This window comes from Branchiostoma lanceolatum, chromosome 7, assembly GCF_035083965.1.
Source record: "Branchiostoma lanceolatum isolate klBraLanc5 chromosome 7, klBraLanc5.hap2, whole genome shotgun sequence".
NCBI lineage: Eukaryota > Metazoa > Chordata > Leptocardii > Amphioxiformes > Branchiostomatidae > Branchiostoma > Branchiostoma lanceolatum.
In genome coordinates, this window is record NC_089728.1 from 23151414 (window position 1) to 23157586 (window position 6173).

Consider the following 6173-nt stretch of genomic DNA (forward strand, 5'->3'; position numbering starts at 1 on the left):
AAAGAGTCAGCATTTTGAATTTCAGCCTCTCCTGGCACTCCGACAATGTCCTGGGGGCTTGGCTCTTTGAGATAAGTTCAATTTCAGCCAGTCCTGGCAGTCTGACCTAAGCATGACCTGGGGGCATGGTTTAACAAGCACACCGGTGTTAATATAGATACTGGGAATACTGTTACGTGTAATAGTACATGGGTAGTGTAGAGTCTAAAAAGTCTAGTTATAGATTGACAACATGTATGTATGAAAAATACAATATACAGTTCACCATTAATTTGGAAACCGTTATATCTCGAGCTCTGTCATGAAGAACAGAGAGAGGCTTGACGCGATTGAAGGTAAAACCGACCCTCGGCCAGACGTTGCCCCGGGACTGACCCTGGGCCGCAGAGTGCGAACCGGTACCCGCCGGGAAGACCGCCGCGGCCCCTGGACTCCGGCCGGCCCGGGCCAGGAATGACGGGGTCGATTGCGCCCGCCCTTCTTTTGAAGACCTTGGGGAGTGTAACAACCAGTCGTCGCTGGTGGCTGGCCGGCGGCGACCGAGAGCAGTTCTCGCCCTCTGCCCGAAGGAGGCATTGGGCTGCGGGACACCCGCTCGAAGTCCGACGTTTAAGGATAGGTCACTCGCCCGCTAAACCGATTGCATCGAGGCACAGACCACAACATCGTACCGGGGTGCAAGAGAAGAGCCGTCTCACCTAGGCCCCGCCGTGAGACTCACTCAACCATACCACGCAGACGAATCCTAGTCAACTCGCCCCAAGTCCAACTCGCCCTAACTATTCACTACCAACTCGCCCCAAATTAGGGCTTATTAAACTTGGTTTTATACTGGTTTTATAGAGCAGAGAAGACAAAGAAGGAAAGAGAGACAGCAACCTTAGATCTCCTCTGATGTCCAAACTGTGGACGAGACTGTCACGCCAGGATTGGACTTCAGAGCCACATGAGAAGTTGCCGAATCCAGAGTTCTACCATCATCTGAAAAGATGGAAGGATGCCTACTAATACTGGTTTTATATGCATGAATCCTACTTCTAAATACTAGTATTACTTGTACATGTGCTAACAAAACGGTGTGACTCTAATTCAACATTTCTTTTTTGCTGAGCACGTATTTAGCAACGTACTCGGCTGGCGGACCCGGTCGGCATGTCGGCCCGCCGTGCCACCGTGTACGGCCGCTAGCTCTAGTCTCACCCGGCTAGACATGCAACATGGCCCGCCGGCGCCCCCGGCATTCATCAGCGTTAAATGCGCAGAGAAGAGAAGGTTGAAATTAGAGTCACAAGGCTTTCTTAGCATGTAAAGTAATATTTAGAAGTGGGCGAGCTGGTAGTAAATTGTTGGACTTGGGGCGAGTTGACCTGTTACCCCACGGAGACTCACGACGCGACGCCCCTCCGCCAGGATGTTTGCGGCCCCAGTTGCGCTCACCCGCCCAAACTTTTCACCGGGAGGACCTGACTCCGTCCTCGACGAGGCTACTCGGGGTGGCTCGCTGGTTTAGCAGGGTAGGGAACGACGGAAACTCGAGGCACCCGACAAAGCTTCAAGGGAGCTGCCGGGTCCGCCGCCAAGCGGGTCAGCATGGGCGCTCCTGGCTCTTTGCCTGCGCTGTCCAGGACGTCTGTCAGCACTCCGCCGGCCGAGCATTGATCGCAAGACCGATCGGCCGGCGTCGAGGTGTGCAGACTCGCCAAACTTCTTCCGTGCGGAGCGCTGCGACCGGTTCGACGGCGGCCACGTCCCCGTGGAATGTGCCTGGTGCCTTCGGGTCTCGCTGCGCCCGCTGTCGGACCGAGGACAAGCAATCGACCGCCACGCTGCCCCACGCCTTTCGGGGCAGGGACAGGGGCCGGGCACTGGCCCCTTCGCGTGTTGTTTCCACCGAGACGGACTGTTCCCATAGCCAGTGCGTTACAACGGCCCGCGCGTCGTCGGCGACGGGTGCGCCAGGCAGCTGCAGGGCGGCCGAAATCAGCGGCGATGTCCGGTCGCCCACCCGACCCGTCCTAAAACACGGATATAGTACAAAACCAAGAGGGACAATGAAGGTGAAGGGCCGTCCGTCGGTCCGAGTGGGATCCCTGCCGTCGCCGCTCGAGTGGAGCCGGGCCTTGAATGCAAGTGGTAAGCAGAACTGGTGCTGCGGGATGAACCGAACGCCGGGTTAAGTAAGGCGCCCGATGCGGACGCTCATCAGGCCCCAGAAAAGGTATTGGTCGATACAGACAACAGGACGGAGGCCATGGAAGTCGGAATCCGCTAAGGAGTGTGTAACAACTCACCTGCCGAATCAACTAGCCCTGAAAATGGATGCGCCGGAGCGTCGAGTACATGCCCGGCCGTCGCGGCAGTATGCTCCGGCCGAGCCAAGCCACGACGAGTAGGAGGGCCGCCGCGTTGAGAGCCGAAACCTAGGGCGCGGGCCGCCCACGCGGGCCGCCCACGCCCGAAAGGCACATTTAATTCGCGAACGCTGAGATGGGCGCCCGGCCTCGCACCGGGTCGTCCAGTGGGCAAGGAAAGCGAACCCGGAGACGTCGGGCTGGGCCCCGGTTAAGACCGTCGTGAGACAGGTTAGTTTTACCCTATTGATGAAGTGTTGTTGCGATGGTAATCTTGCTCAGTACGAGAGGAACCGGCGCAGGTTCAGACATTTGGTTCAGGCGCTCGGTTGATGAGCCGATGGTGCGAGGCTACCATCTAAGGGATTATGACTGAACGCCTCTAAGTCAGAATCCAGCCGAGAAAGCAACGATATGCTTGGCGCCTCCTGGAGTAGCCTGGTATTCAAACCTATTATAGCTCCCGAGGCGATACCGCTCTCCCGCGGGGAAAAAGTCTAGTCCGCCGGCGATGTATGTCCTTGGTGCTGAGGCCTGTCCTGAGGGAGGAGCGCCGTTCCGATGTCAGAGTCCGTGCCTGTGTGCGCTGGGCTGCCCTGGCCTGCCCGCTGCCGCCCGAATTAGTATCGGTGCGTGGACGGTGGCCTACCTCGTTCCGATGTGCAGGTAAAGGGCGGCAGGCCTGTGAAGGCCGTACCGATGCGGTTTAAGTGCGGGGACGGTGGCCGACCCTGGTCTGATGTGCAGTTAAGGGGCGGCAGGCCCGTGCAGGCCGTACCGATGCGGTATAAAGTGCGGTGACGGTGGCCGACCCGTTCCGATGTGCAGTTAAGGGGCGGCAGGCCCGTGCAGGCCGTACCGATGCGGTGTAAGTGCGGGGACGGTGGCCGACCCCGTTCCGATGTGCAGTTAAGGGGCGGCAGACCCGTGCAGGCCGTACCGATGCAAGTGCGTGGACGGTGTCCGACCCCGTTCCGATGTGCAGTTAAGGGGCGGCAGGCCCGTGCAGGCCGTACCGATGCGTTGTAAGTGCGGGGACGGTGGCCGACGGTGTCCACCTGGTCCGATGTGCAGTTAAGGGGCGGCAGACCCGTGCAGGCCGTACCGATGCAAGTGCGTGGACGGTGTCCGACCCCGTTCCGATGTGCAGTTAAGGGGCGGCAGGCCCGTGCAGGCCGTACCGATGCGTTGTAAGTGCGGGGACGGTGGCCGACGGTGTCCACCTGGTCCGATGTGCAGTTAAGGGGCGGCAGGCCCGTGCAGGCCGTACCGATGCGGTGTAAAGTGCGGGGACGGTGGCCGACCCCGTTCCGATGTGCAGTTAAGGGGCGGCAGGCCCGTGCAGGCCGTACCGATGCGGTGTAAGTGCGGGGATGGTGTTCGACCCCGTTCCGATGTGCAGTTAAGGGGCGGCAGGCCCGTGCAGGCCGTACCGATGCGGTGTAAGTGTGGGGACGGTGGCCGACGGTGGCCGACCCCGGTCCGATGTGCAGTTAAGGGGTGGCAGGCCCGTGCAGGCCGTACCGATGCGGTGTAAGTGCGGGGACGGTGGCCGACCCGTTCCGATGTGCAGTTAAAAGGCGGCAGGCCCGTGCAGGCCGAAGGATGTACTGATGCGGTTTAAAGTGCGGGGACGGTGGCGCTCCTCCAGACCGTTGCCGGCCCGATCGAGAGGACAGCCCACCGTATGTCCCGCCACGCCACGCCGCGGCGCTCACGCCGTGCACTCTAAATCCCACAAGGGAGAGAGGACACGCGAGAGACACCGGCAGACCGCCGAGTCCGTCGCTGCCGTAAGGTGGGATCGCGCCGTAAAAGTGGCCTCGAACCCTCGGGAGCCTGAACGCAGAATTCCCGGCCACACCTGACCGTTGCTTCCCTTCAACACCCGAGCCGTCCCGTCATGCAGGAACGTTCCCGCACTCTCATGACCGACTGTTCGCCGAGGAGGCGGACGGCCGGGTCTCCGACCACCGAGTCCGCAAGGCTTACTCGCACGCAGACGGAAGGGGCAAGCCGTTGCCTTTGGGCCGGGTCGCTCCTCCGAGGAGAAAGACGGACCCGGGCTTCGCCTCCACGGAGGATTGCCCCGGCGCTCGTTCCGGTCGCCCTCGGCACGGTCGTCTTCACCCGCAAGAGTGGAGGAGCGGCCGCCTTCCAAGCCGGTTGTCGATCTCTGGCTGCCCTCGCGGGGAGTGGCAGCCTTGTCGGCGGGGTAACAAAACGACTGGCGAGAGAGTGTGCGATTTCTCGCCATCATTTCCCGACCCAGTAAAAAAATGACCACTTTCTCAAGGTAGATTGAGCAACATTCTTTTCAATGTAAACCACCGCAACTTGGTCACATCGGAGGCCAGAGGCGACCTCTCCCGCCGACCGCCCACACCGTAGCCGGTCCCCGCCCGAGCCCGTCACGCCGCCACCCCCGCTACCATCGGGGCCGCCTGACACCTCACGCACCCTGATCGGTCGCCTGGCGGAGCCACGAAGCCGTCCGCGGTGGTCCGACTTAGCCGGGTGATTTGGGCAGACTCCCTGCCGAAATTCCAATTTGATCAATTTCATTCAGGATCCATTTAATTCCACTTCGTTCGATTTCGTTCAATTTGATCCATTTCGTTTTATTTAATTCCATTTCGTTTATTTTCGTTCAAATTCATTCTGCTTCGTTCAATTTCACAATGGAAAATAAATCATATTTCATCAATTCGTAATTAATCTTTTTTAGTTGATATAACAAATTAAGAATCAGTGCGTGCACACTGCCTAGCCTAGAAATAGAAAAAGGTCGGTATTATAATGTAATTTAGCCAACCAGAGACGATGTCCCTCATGTCAAGATAGCGTCGAAGATGAATATCATTTTCTAATGTCCAGCCTATACAAGTACTGTAGAATGTGTAGATAGGCGAAAATATGATCACCTGTAAATCTAGTATCCAAAAAACTCGCCAAAGACAAACACAGACATTTTCAAGCTACTTATATATATCTACGTACTTAAGCCAATGCATTTGTAGCGCTTTACAAAAGAGAGAATGTATTGTAACAGACGGAAACGTTTAACACACAATATGTCATTACGCCTTTTACGTCCATATCCCTATAGTCATAGTATTTAGAATAGACTATGCTTATAAATTGCTTTGTCATTCTTGCCATACATTGTACCATGTACAACTGTCGAGGAATAAAGTTCATCCATCCACTTAATTCCATTTCGTTCGATTTTGTTCCATTTCGTACGATCGATTTTGCACTTCCTACAGCTGTACACCCCCACTCACTCATCCTCACATAATCTGGGAATGAGTGGCGCCGCTAGCTCTGCATACTGTCCTCCACGCCGTTCTGTTTGGGGCCGCACACCCCTACACACATGAAATGGTACATTCCGTCTGTCGTGGCCCGCCTGTCATGGCCCGCCTGTGATGGCCATACTACTATTACTAGCCATACTCGCCACTCGGAGACATCCCCCACTCCTTGAACCACACTGTTACACAACACTTGAGATGATGACACCATCTTTTTCTCCATTTTCCCATAGGATTACATATATCACTTACAGACACTGCAACTGTTTAGTCTCCCCTATACACAAAGTTATGTTAGGTGTTTCTTTACCTTGTACACTGCACGCGTACGCCACCATTCGTGCCCTCCAGGAGTGCCAGGAGTAGAGCATACGGATCTGCGTATACGACAAACGGTTGCAACGTTTAAGTTTTTTCTCTCGACAATACAGATTTAGAAAATGAAAAAAAAGGTCAATAAAAATATTGGAGATTATGCTTGGTGATTTGAAATCATTGACGATGA

At 56.3% G+C, this 6173-nt stretch overlaps 1 protein-coding gene across 1 annotated transcript in view; it reads right to left on the reverse strand.

Moving 5' to 3' along the window:
- LOC136438205 (uncharacterized aarF domain-containing protein kinase 5-like) overlaps positions 1-6087 on the reverse strand; it is a 44497-nt gene extending 38410 nt beyond the window's left edge. Inside the window, exon 1 of the mRNA XM_066432959.1 lies at positions 5979-6087. The gene's annotated coding sequence lies outside the window, so the exon portion shown is untranslated. The remainder of the gene's footprint in view (positions 1-5978) is intronic.
- Between the last annotated feature and the right edge of the window lie 86 nt (positions 6088-6173).